Below are 15,865 nucleotides of genomic sequence, written 5' to 3' on the forward strand. Positions count from 1 at the left end.
TAATTTGTAGTGCTTCTGTTAGCCAATAGAGCAGAGCATGAAGCTTTGAAGAGCAGTAGAGCCCCAGCCTTTTGACTGCAGGAAGCCCTGCATTGTTTTTTGAGATTCCATGTATTTTCAAGCTGATATTAAGAGACAGAACACCTTTAACAAATGAAATTTGCGATTTTCCCCAGCATGCTGAATTCTGAAACAGGTACTGGATTTTTATGATTGGTTGGTATGAAGAATATACACATCCCTAACTAAAGTACATCAGAGAAGAATAACCAATGGTTACATTTAGACAAAACTCCAAACTATAGTTTAGTATTGCAAGATTGGACAGTGTGCTCCCCAGTCTCCCATGCACAGTTTTTAGTAATGCCAGATCCCCATTTGTGGGAAACTACAGTTTACTATTTTATCTAAACAGGTGACCTGTGGTTGGTTGGTTTCTTTGTTTCTTTATTACATTTATATATCCCACCTTTCTCCCATTATGCAACTCAAGACAGTGTACCTGGAGTTCCCAAATGTTCAGCCATCCAGACATTGACCAGGCCTTATACCTGCTTGTGTGTCTAGATCATAATGTGTCCTCAGAGTATGTGATGGGACTACATCACTTGCCTGCAGACTCTAGTTTTCAGTCCGAGTTTGCCAACAAGTGCAGACCATAGCTGTTCATCTATTTAGATAAAATTGCAAACTATGGTTTGTTCAGTAGAGGAGGGGCACTGCCAAGAGGCACCTTTAAGCATAAATTAGTAGGTGCTTACCTCCGTTCTGGCCACACCTACAAGTTGCTCCGAGCAGCAGTGTGCCACCCAGCACTCCCTAAGGCGGGGGATCGGCTCCACCAATCAGCTGGCTGCTGGCGGGGAATCGGCTCTGTGGAAGCCAGCTGAGTGGTGGAGCCGATCCCCCGCCATAGAGAGTGCTGGGCGGCATGCTGCTGTTCAGAGCAGCTTGCAGGTGCAGTAAATTAGTAGGTAAACACTCACTAATTTATGCTTAAAGGTGCCTCTCCCCCCCTCCCCCGGCAGCACCTGTACTGGCTGATACTGGGTTTGCTGCACACCAGCACCAGAAGTTAATTGCTACTTACAAGGAGAGGGAGAAGGACAAGAAGAGGGGGAGGAAGGAGTGTGGGAGCCTGAGGCAGGTGTATGCTCATTCTTATAATGGCAATCCATAGTGTAACTATTAGAAAGTAAAATGTAACTAAAACAATAAACTATTGGGAACATAGGAAGCTGCCTTATACTGAGTCAGACTATTGCTCCATCTAGTTCAGTACTGTCTACACAGACTGGCAGAGGCTTCTCCATGGTTACAGGCAGGAATCTCTCTCGGCCCTATCTGGAGATGCCAGGGAGGGAACTTGGAACCTTCTAAGGGGAATATCTTACAGCATTCACACATGTAGTCTCCCATTCAAATGCAAACCATGACAGACCCTGCTTAGCAAAAGAGGACAATTCATTCTTTCTACCACAAGATTAGCTCTCCTCCCATTATTGCAGCAAGAATTATTTTTGTTTTTGGTAGGAGTACTTGCAATTGTTTGAGGTCTCGGGAGGAATACACTCCCAGTGTAATGTAGTGTAGTGTATATACATCGTGTATCTGCATGCTGCCAGTATTGATTGCCTTGCCATTCTGTCTATCACTTGTGGAAGTTGTGGAACAATTATTTATTGTATTAATAGTTTCCTTTGGTGGTTATGCAATGGTTGCAGTGACCAATAATATGTTGTGGTAGAATAGATGTCTTCAGAGGCATGACCCAAATCAATGATATTGGCCTCTGATACCATTATTTTATCCATACATGGGCCACATCAACTAAGTTCCGCAGCTAAGAAAAGTGCATTTCTAGAGATCTGAACTTGGTGGTAGGTTTTTTGGTAGCAATACTTCATGATTTCAATGGGGTTTTCGTTTTTCTGTCTTGCTTTAGTGAATTCTCTGAACTGGATGGCAGGGTATAACTACCTCAAATAAAATAAAAATGATAGAATTTAGAAATACGAGTAAGTATATGAGTGGGCTGTAAGAATTAGACTGCAAATAGTCCTTGAGTCTTTGTTGTAGTTAACTTGTCATAATAAAAAGTGACTAACGAGAAAAGCATGATATGTGTAACTGAGCATATGGGAGCTACTGTATGTTATATTACAAACTATAGCCAGGTTCAGACACAACACAGGACCGTGGGTCCTATGGACCGGCGGTTCCGTGCTCCCTCCCCTTGCTCTCCCTTCTGCATTGGACATTGGAGACAACTGCCTCTCTACAGACAGTGAGACTGCAGAAAGGTGGAGGAGCTGGCTGTGTGGGCTTCCTTCTTTCCTGAAGGGCACCGAATCAGGCCAGAGTGAGGGAGGAGCTTCCTCCCTCAACTCCAACTCTGTGGGGCCCAAATTGCAGTGCAAATGTTCAGATGTAACACTGACACTGCAGAAATGGAGTTTACAGCAGCAAAACTCCACTCTGACTGAAGGTTAAGAGTGGAGTTTGGCAAGGGAAACCGTGGATCGCTTTCACCCACAAACTCAATCCCCCCAAATTCAGACGTTCAGGTTAGGAAACCAGAGAGCTGCTCTTGTGGTAGAAAACATGACTTGTCCCCTTAGCTAAGCAGGGTCTGCCCTGGTTGCATATGAATTGGAGACTAGAAATGTGAGCACTGGGAAGAGCAGAAGGTTCCAAGTTCCCTCCCTGGCTTCTCCAAGATAGGGCTGAGAGAGAATTCTGCCAGCTTCCTATGTCCTATGGCCTATGGCGGTGAAGAGACCTCTACTTTTCTCTTATGTCTGAACCAGGCCAATGTAAGGATTAGGGCTAGTGGAAGTAACAACTTACTTTGGCTTGGAAAATACTCAGTAATTAAATCAATAATTCTCAGCCCCTACAGGTTAAATCCTAACATCTGGATTCCTTTTCCTTGAAACAAAGTTCAATTCAATAAACTGATAGGCAGTATATCTTAAACTTAACAATCCTAAATAACAAGTAGTTTAATTCTGCTCCCTACACAAAGAACAGGATGTGGATGGCTAAGCAGGCCACACCACAACAACCCCTGCTGACTTGGCAATTTAACGTGGCGATTCTCTTGATTTAGCAGGGGGAGAGTAACTGGCCCTATCCACCCCCAGCACAGTACCTCCAGTAACTGTTGCTAGTGTCTATCTTATGTTTCTTTTTAGATTGTGAGCCCTTTGGGGACAGGGAGCCATCTTATTTATTTGTTGTTGTAAAATGCCCTGAGCCATTTTTGGAAGGGCGGTATAGAAATCAATCAATCAATCAAACAAACAAACAAACAAACAACAACAAGCCCTTGTTTTTCTCCTCAGCTGTTTGTGTCCAACAGCTGAGGCACCATGCGCCTGAAGCCTCAGTGCCCGGATCAGGATAAAAATCTCTGTATGAAGTGGGGTCTGGGCCACTTAATTTTTGGTGGGGAAGGGTGGAATCCAAGACGCAAAGCATCCTGGAGTAAGGAGAGGCTGAGGTAGCTTGTTCCTCCCTCTCTCTTGACACTTAACAATGGCAGTCAAGGTGGGTGGGCAGCCCTCATGGTCTGTCACTGAAGGGCAGGCAAGGCCCAGCTGCGGAGCCATCAGTGTCCTAATGCGTCCCATGAATACAGACCCATTGAGAAATTGTTCGGGGGACGACTCTCCTGCTCGCCACTGCCTAGAAGCTCCACAGTGTATCACCTGATGCGGAGTGCAGCCGGGTGTTCTGAGTGCTGCATAGGCAGAGTGAGTCCAGCTGAAATGAAAGTGTGGGGATGGAGGCCCCACCAGAGGATCAGCTTCCACGCATGCTGCCTTAAAGTCCATCCTAGAACAGCTGCTAGGTGGGTGGCAGTGTAGGCACAGAGGAACCACTGCCAGCTGCTTGGCTGGAGAGGAAGTAGGGGAGGGCAGGCTCCGAGCCTTCCTTAACAAGCTGCCAAGTGAGACGAGGGATGACAGTGACACATGGACAAGCAACAGAGCTGGTGAGCGAGCCAGGGACTGCCAAGGGTGGGGCGGAGGGGGGTAGGAGAAGGAGGGGGGAATATTGAACAGAGGCCCCCTCCAACCTTGCTACACCACTGGCAAGGCCAGGAAATGGGAAGACGGTAGGTGTTGGTAGCTCTGTCCTTTGTGCTATCCACACTTTCCTCATGTGTTTGGGGCATTGGAGTCAAACCTGCCAGACCTGACCTCATGTCAGTGCACCCACCATCCCTGACCGCCATGTGAAAGGCAAGCCTGTGAGCACGGGGGCTCCCCTTTTATCCCACTGCATGGAGGTAAGGGGACAGGGGTGGGGGGTGGGTGACAAATCTCTCTTCCCTCCCACATGTTCACTGAGCATATGAGTGGGTGGTCTGAATAAGGCTAGTCACTTGTTCCTCACTTGGCATCGGCTTTCAGAGAGGGAGTGCAGAATAATGCCCATTGCTGCTGCGTATTTTTCAGCTTTTGTGCAACAGCCTTACTAATCAACCTTTGAAGTGGCAGTCCTTCTAAGGTAGGGTAGGAGAAGAGGAAAGAAGCAAGCCAAAATTTTATTATTATTCCTAGTTAAGAATACATATAGACTGATTTTCAACAAAAAAAATTCTCAAAGCATTTTACTTAAGAGGAAGAACTTTAACTGTGATTTTAAAATCATGGAGGAGAAAACTTCATAACAACACCATAAATGCTGATTGCTTTGAATACGATATACTAGAAACAGTGCTGCCTTGTACTGTCTGCTAACTTCCATGTACAGTGGTCCCTCGACTTACAAACTACTCGACATAAGTATTTTTCGAGTTACAAACAGCAGTTTTAGATCCGGTTTTAGATGCGGTTTTTTCGACTTAAGATGGGGTTTCCTCGACTTACAAATTTTTAGATGGGGTTTCCTAGACTTACGAATTTTACATGCGGTTTCCTTGACTTGCCTGCCTGTTTACTGCCTGTTTATTCTTGAAAAGAAATGTTCCTGTGCAGTTTGCAAGCCTTACTGGGGGTCTGGGTCTTTTTTCTAGGCTCCGGAACGCATTAATCCGTTCCCAATGCATTCCTATGGGAAACCGCTTTTCGACTTACGAATTTTTCGACTTACAAATGTGCATTCGGAACGGATTAATTTCGTAAGTAGAGGGACCACTGTAAATGTAATTTTTATTTTTTTTAACTATTTTTATTTAAAACAGCACTTGCTATTTTATGCACTAGAACAAATTATTTTTTTAAAAAAATAATCCCTGCTTTATCAGTTACAATAAGGTCAACTCACAACTTTTCTTTCTTTACTATCTATTTTAAATGGAAATTGGTCATGCTCCTTTGAAAATAAAGGATGTTGGCTGACATTTCTGGAGACTTCAAGATGCAGTGTGAAAAATAATAATTGTAACTTTCCTGTTTGTAGTATTGTTTTTTAAAGACACACACACACACACATGCACACACACCATTTATACCATATATATACACACACCCCATTTATTTATTATATATATATATATATATATATATATATATATATATATATATATATATATACCATTTTAAATATGTGTGTAACCCAGATCCTCATATATCATAATTTAATAAAGGTTCTTATAACACACTTTAATGTTATTATTTTTCAGACTGCAAAATAGCAGTTGGTTATTGATCTCTCTGACCCCCTGTTACCAATAGTTACCAATGTTGTTAAGACACGAAGTCAGTTCATAAGACGAAATTAATTTTTTTCATATTCCTTTTAGCTTTTACAGTGCGTGAGTAACATCTGACTGGTAACACCTTCCCATTACCATAAACCTACATAAATGAGAATACATGTTTACTTTCAATCATATGGGTAAAAAGGAAGCACTTTTTACCCCACTTTTTGTGATTGATACCACATGTGAGAACCCTTGTGGAGGACTCTGTTCTAGCCATCTCTCAATCACAGTTCCTTTGACTGGGTGTGTCTCTCATATAAGCTTCTAGGTCAGGCTTACAACTTTGCCAAAGCCATGTGTTCCTGAGTTTATTTAACCTTCCTTCTGCCCTTGACCTGATTCTCTTCACATTTTTCCATAGACTAGTGCCATCACAGGGGATGTCTCTCATGCGCCTAGCTCTCAGATTGGCTCAAGACCTGTATCTTGATGACAGCTCTGTCTGTTATTGTGGTGCTGCAAGCTCTGCTCAGGTCTGATCTCATTAAGAATTGCCACAGCCTACTGGACAGGGATTAGGTCCTGACCTCCTACATTGTGTTCTGTGCCCATCAGGGATGGTGCTACTCTGGGGAGTGAAATCTGGGACCTTCTTGCACGCAGGAGGTCCCAGATTCCTTCCCTGGCATCTCTAAGATAGGGCTGAGGGAGACTCCTGCCTATCACCTTGGAGAAGCTGCTGCCACTCTGTGTAGACAATACTGAGCTAGATAATAGGGTTGTGCACAAACTGAGGTTCAGCGCTAAACCAGTTCAGATGAGGTTTGAACTGGTTTGGTACCGGAGGGAGGGGAGCGGGAAGTGGGATCTTTAAAAAGCAGGAGCACAGGTCCCCACCTGCTCTCCATTGCCACATGAAGCTTCCAAGAACCTGTGGGCAGCACTGGGAGTCTGGGACACACATATCTACTAGATAGACCAATGGTCTAACTCAGTATAAGGCAGCTTCCTATGTTCCTATGCTTCAGTGTATCATTTCACATCATCATACATATTGTCTTCTACTCCTGAAACACAGTTATTCTATTTCCTCCCCACACCTCTCCACTTTTCACATGCAGGAGCATATGTATCTCTGGATGATAGCCCTTTAAGTTTAGAAAAGGGTGAGGGAAGGAGAACCCTTGGATTGCACATGCTCACTGTATTTTTCTTTTTCTGTGATAGCTTTTTGATTCCACTTCTGCACATGTTGCTGGTGGTATTGCCGGTCTTTTCCCCCAAGAGACAACTTAGAGGGCAAAAGGTCTATTTTCTAGTAGGAGAACTATTTTTGAACCCTGACCAGCATGGCCCAGGTTTTTCTGTTTTCTTGGGCTGATGGAATGTGTTTCTGCAAATAGGATCCTTGGAAGATATTGCCACAGACTCTCTTCCTAAAACTAAGAGAACTTGCAAGGAGGCCTATATCATCTGAACTGATAGCAAGAGAAGAGGACTGATTCAAATGCGGAGATTTCAGTACCGCAAGTATAGCTGTATTCTATATTGCTGATTCTGAATGTCTGAAGGAAGAAACGGTGTAAGCCAAGGGGTGTCTGCAATTGATGGTTCATAATCCTGAATATGGGTCATTTTTAATGATGTACCTGTGAGTCTACTTTGTTATTAGCCCCTAACTTAATCCTAAAAAAAAGACTGCACATATTGCTGGCTACTACATTCTAGATTTGTAGGTTCATTTGTAGGTCCAGGGTATGTATGTGAACAAAGCAACCACAGAAACTAATTGCATTGGTCCTTCCCACTTAGTAGGGAATTCTGCTCTTCAAGCCCCCTTCAATCCTGGAAGGGGGATTAGAGTTAGACGGATGTATGCCATAATGTTTTAAAAAACCTCCTTCACTGCACTATATAGGGAAGAACATGCAGCGGGGGGCCTCCAAATGTCCCCTGGGGGCCTGTCTCCATGGTGGTGTGCCATGTGTGCCGCTCACCAAGACCTTAGGCAGGGAAGAGCTGCTCCTGGCCACACCGTGAATGCAGCGGCCATTTAACTCCCAAACGGGGGCCATGCGACCCCCACTCGAGAACTAAACTGGCACCCCTCCATCTGACATCAGATGCGTGTGTGTGTTGGGGCCGCGAGACACGGCCCCTGATTGGGCATGGCCTGGGTTCTTTGAACCTGTTCGCCCAATGGTGGCTCCACCCCTGCCTGCCTGCTCAGTCCATGGTGCATGGCACGTGACAGCTCTTTGTCTCTGTCTCGCTTGCCCGCCCAAACCTCAGAGCCAGCGGAAACTGAGAGGCACGGCTGCAGGTGGTTGCCTCTCTCAGCAGCTTGCACTCCGAGCCTGGACTGATGGAGCCAAGGAGAAAGCAAGGAGGAGGGAGTGTGGCAGGCTGCTTTGTTTAAACTTTGAAAGCTTTCGGAGGGGGGCTTTCTCCAGAGGGCAGACCCACAACCCTAACAAGTACTTAACATTTAAACACCTAATGAATCTCCAAGTAGGGATGTGCACAGAACTGGCTTGGAGGCCCTTTATGGGCCTCTGAACCGGTTTGGAGAACCAGCTGTTCCACCGGTTCAATGGCAGCACGGGTGCTGGTTTTAGAGCGGGGGAGGGTGCACTTACTCCTCTCACCACTTTCCCCCCACTGGTGTCCATTTCTCTGACAGCTAATGGGGGCATCAGTGTACCTCCCTGTTGCCCAGTTGCCCCTGTTGGCCGGATAAGGCCAGAAGGTCCAGACACACCTGCGTGCGCCGGCCCATAAAGGGCCTCTGAGCCGGTTCCGCTGCAGCCCTGTTTACCTGTTAGAGAAATGGATGCCGGCAGGGGAAAAGTGGCAGGAGGGGTAAGTGCACCCTCCCCTGCTCTTAAACGGGCACTTTGAGCCTCCCCGCCTTCAAGTTGCCTTCGAGCCTCCCCACTGGGGTTACGTACACATTCCTATCTTCAAGTCAAAGCTTGTGTGGCTTTTCAAACTTTGAAGGCAAGTAGGAGGGAGGAGGGCAGACCCTCCAGAGGGCAGACCCACAGCAAGTAGGAGGGAGGAGGGCAGACCCTCCAGAGGGCAGACCCACAGCCCTAACAAGTACTTAACTTTTAATCACCTAATGTCCCAGACAAAGCTTCAATTAGGCACTTAACCTCCAAGACAAAGTGAGAATCAAGTGTCAGACAGCAGGAGAGATAAAGGGGAACAGGCTTGCTTTGCTGCTGGCGGGGTGGGTGGTGGGTGGGGGGAGAAGGGGGAAGGAACAAGGAAGTCTCTAGTAGGAAAAATTACCCCAGAATCTGTTTCTCATTGGGAGAAGGTGCTGAGAAAGAGTGTGTCTAACCATTCAGTCTTCGAAAGACCAGAGAAGAAAATTATGTCATTTTTTAAACAGTATTTCGCTTACATATCTTTCTTTCACATTCACACATTGAAGAAAGTGGAAGAACTACATATTTAGTGCTCAATTCTCTTAACAGTTCAAGAAATATATATTGTTGCATGCAACTGAACTCATACCAAAAATATAAAATACAAGGTTTGGGAATTTTGTGTGTGTAATGGAAGATGAAGCAATATTTACTGACAATTGACTTTGAGAGATCAATACATGTTATGGTGTGTGGGTGTAAAATATATATCCTGTTCTTACATGGCGCTTGCAGTGATCTCCCATATAAGTTAAGTTGAATGCTTCTGTTAATGCATATTGGCATAAATATACTTGTTTTATATTCTTACATTCTTGTGAGTTCAGTTGCTGTTTGTGCCCTCAAGAATCCATGTGTTTAAAACTACTGTGTGCGCGCGTCATGGTGTGTGTGTGTGTGGGATGATGCTTAACTTGGCGGGGGCGGGGGGCTCCAAAGGCCTTTATGTGACAATGCTTAACTTTCGGCCGGGGGCTCCAGTTGGGAGGGTTCCAAAGGCCTTTAGGTCCAGGCTCCAAAATCGCCTAGGTGCACCACTGCCCCTCCCCCCACCCACTACAAGGCTCCTGTTCCAGGACTGGTGAAGCTCTGAACAGCAGTATTCCTATTTACAGGTGGGGATGCACTGCAGCATTTTGTTGCAGGTTCCATTTGTACACACATTGCTAGCAAGCTGAGATCATATTGTGCTTAATGCCCTCAGTTCTATAATCCTGGCCAGTACTGCCTCCAAACGGAAATTAAATTTACATCGAGGTGCTCCGCTGCACTCCAGCTAGCTGTAAGGGTGCACATAAACCTGTTTTCTGAGATCATCACTCCTGCAAAGTACATTCAACCAGGATTTTGAAGGGCCCACGGCAACACATTTCTCAGTTAGTTACCTTCAATAATGTGTTTACAAATTGCATCAAAGCGAGCCAATGGAATAGCTCCTTTGCTGAAACAACTTAGATGAAATCAGTAGGACTATACATCAGTGTCCTCTGCGGTTCTTTCCGTAGGAGTCTGGGTCAGGTCTAGAGCTCCACTGCACTCGTCAAATACTGCACAACTTCAGTAGACTCAGTAGACTTATTAGGTAGATATTGGTATAGCATAATAGGCAAAGAAGGAGAAAAATGAAAAGGTGCTCAAAATGCAGAAGAATGTAGCAATTTATTTGCAAAAATCCAACTTCTGTACCAGAAAAAGTGATTCCATTAATGAATGACGTCAAGCAGGAGATGTTCATATTTTCCATAATGGATTCTGTTTCAGTGTTTTGAAGATTTTAGATTTTAGTAACGGCTGAGTTAATACACACCCTCCAACATTTTACAGACCAAAACAGGGAGATGCCTGTGTAAGGGGTGGAGGTGGCCAAGCAACCTTGGAGGTGTGGCACTTAAGGTATAGGGAGGGTGGCCAAGCCATCTGGAGAAATAGAATTCTGACTACTTGCATGCCACAAATAGAAAGCAGGCAATAAGCTAAGTGTAGAGCACATTGTTCCAGATTACCAAACAGATAAGCCAAGGGTTCTCAAACTTGGGTCCCCAGTTTCTGGACTACAACTCCCATCATCCCCAGCCACACTTGTCAAAGGGGATGATGGGAGTCGCAGTTCAACAACCTCTGGGGACCCATGTCTGAGAACCCCTGCAATAAGCCAAGCCCATGCCCTCCAGCATTTTGCAAATGAAAATAGGCTTCCACTAGTAACAATTAATTCTCATACCAAGCATTAATGCCCACTATTACAGTGGAAGACTGGACACAACCTCTGCTAACTGGGCAAAGAGACACCTTTTAAAGTGATGATTCTTTTATATTTAGCAGGGGGAGAGCAATTGGGCTTAACCAACCCCAGCACAGCATCCCTCCAGACTCCTCCAGACTCCTCCTCCTCGTAGTAGCAGTAGTATATGCTGCGCACTGCATCGTGCCTTAATGTGGTGCATCCATGTACACATTGCGCATTAGAGACACAATGCGCCCACTTACCCACTTGGAGGTTTAATTTCTAGATAATCTGAGGGTGGGAGCTGAATCCCCAAAAATGGTAACTCGAGTCACTCACATGAAAAAACCACCTTCTAGCGAGGAGCCATCCCCAAAAGACCAAAATAGGGAGAATATAGGGACTGTCACCCACATACAGCACAGCAAAGGTTTATGCGGCATATGTCTAAACTGTTGTGCTGCAGAAAAACCCTGTTCCTCTGTGACTTAAAGTTGCATGATGCAGTTGCATGATGCAACGTCCAGTAGAAATAATGGGCATCTCATTGCACAACTGCATTTGCGCAACTTCATGTCACAGCAGACCAGGGCTGCTCCACAACAGTTGGGCAGGGTTTAGACACACACAACCATGCAGGTGGTGCTCAACTGCCCACATTTCGCTGCACTGTATGTGGGAGACAGTGAGCAGGGCCAGATTCTGGAAAAGAGGGACTGCCCTGGTCAATAGGGGCAGCTGGGGCCAATGTGAACGGGAAGATGAAAAGAAGTGGCATTTGGAAATCGAAGATCTGAAAGTGGAGGAGGAGGCCTGTGAAGGACAATGCAGTGTTGTTCCCTGACTGCATGGAGTCATGCTCTATTTACCCTGGTTTTTAAAGCTTCGTCTTGTGCCTTTCTGCACTGGCATGATCAATTGCTTGTCTTTGGAAGCAGCTGGGATTAAAACAAATCTGAGCTGTCTTTCACCACAAAGGATAATTGGAAGGTACTGTCCATTTTGGACTGATTATCCAGTACTAGCCATGTACACATATAACCCATTAGTTGATTGTTGCTGGACGGCAACACTGAAAGCAGTAGCAGCAATGCTTGTGCTTAAGACGAACTGGAAAATGAGTATGTGGTTGCCGGTGTTTTTAATGGGAAATTCCATTAATGTTATAATGCATTTATGCAGGCAGGTGGGATGGTATGCAATCAAAGTAAAAGCCATCAATCCATAAGGGCTGGTATGTTTGAGTCAATAACAGGTTAGGATCCAGTAGTCGGTAATCAATGGGAGCACTGCAGATGTGTCTCGGGGTTTCTAACTATGGATGTCTGGGATTCAGAACTGACAGCCAAGTCCCAAAGAAGATGCACTTTTATGGTGGGTCTTGCTGGTTTTCAAGTCCTCTAGGGGGAAAAGGCCAACAGTTTCATATCTGAATTGTCCAGTCTAGTGATTCATGTATTCAAAGACACTTCAGATGTTTCATGTTTCCTACAAGAAAAGCACTTCTTTGGAGTAAGATGCATAAAAGCTCTATCACTTAGAATGGTCTGACCAATCTAGGAGTATATATATATATATATAATCCATATATTCTGCTCTTTCTCCAAGGAGCCCAGAGTGGTGTACATGGTTATTTTTATCCTCACGGTCACCCTATTAGGTAGGTTAGGCTGAGAATAAAGTAACAGTGAGTTCCATGGCTGAATGGGGATTTGAACTCAGGCTGCCCTGTTCCTAGTCCAGCAGTCTAACCACTACACTGGCCAAAAATTATTCAGTCCAGTGGAAAGCCACAATTGGCTGCTTTTCAGCACAAATATACCATAAAATGTACCATGAAAAATGCAGCAAATTTATACCATGCAATATGCGGCAGAAAATCATATTGAAAGCTCATTGATAGTCGTATCATTAAAGATGCCTTGACTGATATAAAAGGAAAAGGAACACTTTTACACTTCTGATTTAGATCTTTCAATGTGAAGTCTAAGTGGCCAATACTGCAGCAGAGACCAAGCCAAGCCAGGTCATGAGAAGAAATGCAGGGATATAGGAGTTCTCTCTTTGAACACTTGAATCAATTTCAGAATGGGGAGATTTGCAGTGGTGACCAGCAACATAAATCTGACAACTGAGGCAGAATGGACAGGTATGGGAGTACTTCACAGCCTCCCACAATTTGTCCATTGGGTGGGGTAGATTTCAAGGGATAACCAGAGAGGCATCTATGTGTGCAGAATGCAAGCTATATTCACACACACACACACAAACACACACACACACACACACACACACACACACACACACACAGTCTTTTGTGCAAACAGACTGAGAGTGCAATAAGTTGTGCAGCTCTGAGCATATGCTCAGACACACAATCTTCCTGCATGTGTTCATCTTTGTGCGTTGCACTCATGCAGAGCTAGCCTGGATGTCAGCCATTGCCACGTGATGACGTGGACAAGAAATCTGCATTAAGAAATGAATGAATTAATGAACAAATACAAAATTCTCATTGTACAGAAGCTTCAAGAGACTTTGAGCAACTTGTGTAGCTTCCTGGTGCTCATGGAAACTGCAGACCTTTCCATTAGTGCCCAATCCAGGACATCTAGAAGGGATATGATTTGAGATGGTATACAAATCTTAGGGCTGTTTAGCACAATTCAATCTCCTCCATGCACAATCAGAACTGGAGACACATATACTTCTCAGCTATATTTAGGGGGAAATGGACACATGCTTGCATGGGTCTGGAAGAAAGCAAAATGGAAACTAAGGAATTGTCATGTCAGAAGCAGCCCTTCATGCTGAGCTTTAGTGATTTGGGTGGACAAAAATTAGTTTGGATGGAATGAACAAGCATTTAGTTAATGGTGACGATGGCTGACATTCTGACTAAATCACTCAGTGCAAGTCCTATTGAAATTATATAGTCCTTTAGAATAACTCCCGAGTAGTACTATTGAGTGACTTCATCTGGATGTCACCCAGTTACTCTGTTGCCCATTATTAACTCATGTCTTCTGCATGAGGTGAGGAGGAGAGGGGAGCAGGAGGAGGGAGCACATAGGCTTAGGGTCTCTTTGGCTCACATTCATAATCCAGAATCCATGCAATTGTTCAATAATCTGAACCAGGCCAATCCTAACTGGTGAATTAAAAGAGTAGTTGTTTCATGATTTTAATCACATCCATAGTGTTAAGAGTGGCACACTTTAAATATTTTCTCTGTGGCATAGGGGAGACTGATCCATACTGTTGGGAAATTGTTTGAAAGAAGAAACTCAACCACACGGCCAAGATTTTTACCATGAAATCTGTTCTTGCCAGGTTCACCACCCTTTTAAGTAGCTGATCATTTAAACATTCTCATAACTGTGTGGGAACCAGCAGTGGATAAGTGATGTCCATGCAGTTGAGAGAACATACAAAGGGCACCCATGTCTCCAACCATTAATAGGCTCATAAAGTGAACATGCAACAGTCATCTAACAGGCTATGTCATCACCTAAAGAGTTCAATATAATTTCAGTAGCTAAAGATCAAATTGATCGCCAATTTCTTCATAAGTACAGAACAGGCATGTCCAGCCTGAGGCTTTCCAGCTGTTGTTGGACTACAACTCCCACCATTCCCAGCTACAATGAAGTACTGGAGATTATGGCCATTGTAATGTAGCAACAGCTGAACAGCCTCAGGTTGTCCACCCCGGTATATAACAAGTGCATCCATTCGTCTCTTTTTGTGAGTCGATAACCTTAATGAATCACAGACAGAATTACCAATTTTCTAGCAGCACGTGCAATACCGTCCTCCCACAAAAACCTTTGAATGTTCTCTGCAGTCATGTGTTGCTGAGTGTGCCTCTTTGCATTCTTTGATCAATATAGAGATTTTGCCTCAAACCAGCTAATGAAATTGCAACTCGGGGAGAAAAAAACTATTACAGCCTCTTGTTGTAAGATACAAGACAAGTGCAGCTTAGGTTCCACATGAAATGAAATCATAGCTCCACATAAACACATTTCTGTCAGCAGATGCAAATGTCTCTAGGGCCTAAATTCAGGGGTCTTGCATAGAATTGCCAATGTTTGACACTTTGAGGTGTTTCTGTGCCTTCATAGCAACATGTCAGGGTAAGGTGCCTCATGTGCAACATTTCCAATCAACCCTGCCAAATATTATTAATTATTATCTGTACAGCACCATCAGTGTACATGACAGTTTACAGTTACATAAGCAACCACCCCAAAAGAAACAAGTTCCTGCCCCAAGGAGGTTACAATTTTTTTTAAAGATGTAACAGTGGGGAGACAACAGGAGAAGAGGGAGGCAAGGGGTGAATGTGTGCAGTGTATGAGAGGTGTATCTTTTTGCTTCTATTGGGAGTAGACATTAAAGAGTTATGTAATCTCCAGTCCTTAGGTCACCATCATTCAAGGGACTGAGGCCATTTTTGGTCAGGAACTGACTGACGCAGCTTTGAGCATGTTTAGCAAGCCAGGCTGTACCAAAAGAAAAGGTTCACTAGAACACTAAGAGGCTATTCCCACGATCACTGGGAAGCAGGCCAAGGGAGCTTAGCCCACTTCTCAGTGATCGTGGGAACCACTGGGCTTGCAGGCGAGCCCAGTGCTCTCAAGGCGGCTAGTCTGCCTAATTCCCCCTACCCTTAAATGAGGTGGACAGAGTGAGTGCTCCGTTAACCTCAATTTCTTTGCTTGTGTGTCACTGTGGTGCATGGCAACACACGGGTGGACCCTCAACTGGGAGGCTGCAGCCAGCCTCCTGGACTCAAGGGTCTCTCTAGGAAGGCCCGCACACTTACGTGGGGCATCCTGGGACTTCTGGGGGCTGTGTGGCCCCCAGTTCCTGCAGCCCCCGCCGGCTCCGTCACGGAGCCGGCAGTCATGTAGGTGGCCAATCTGGCTGCCCCAGGGCTGCCATTTGATTGTCTGTGGGGAGAGCGGGCTAATCTCACTCTCCCCACAGACCTGACAGAATCGTGAGAACAGCTTCTGAAGATTCATCAGGTGCAATTAAACT

At 44.9% G+C, this 15,865-nt stretch overlaps 1 protein-coding gene across 15 annotated transcripts in view; it reads right to left on the bottom strand.

Annotated features, from left to right (window-relative positions):
- Positions 1 to 15,865, bottom strand: part of CADPS (calcium dependent secretion activator) — a 544,177-nt gene that overhangs the window by 433,894 nt on the left and 94,418 nt on the right. The gene's annotated exons all lie outside the window — the stretch shown is intronic.

This window comes from Hemicordylus capensis, chromosome 2 (assembly GCF_027244095.1).
Source record: "Hemicordylus capensis ecotype Gifberg chromosome 2, rHemCap1.1.pri, whole genome shotgun sequence".
Lineage (NCBI taxonomy): Eukaryota > Metazoa > Chordata > Lepidosauria > Squamata > Cordylidae > Hemicordylus > Hemicordylus capensis.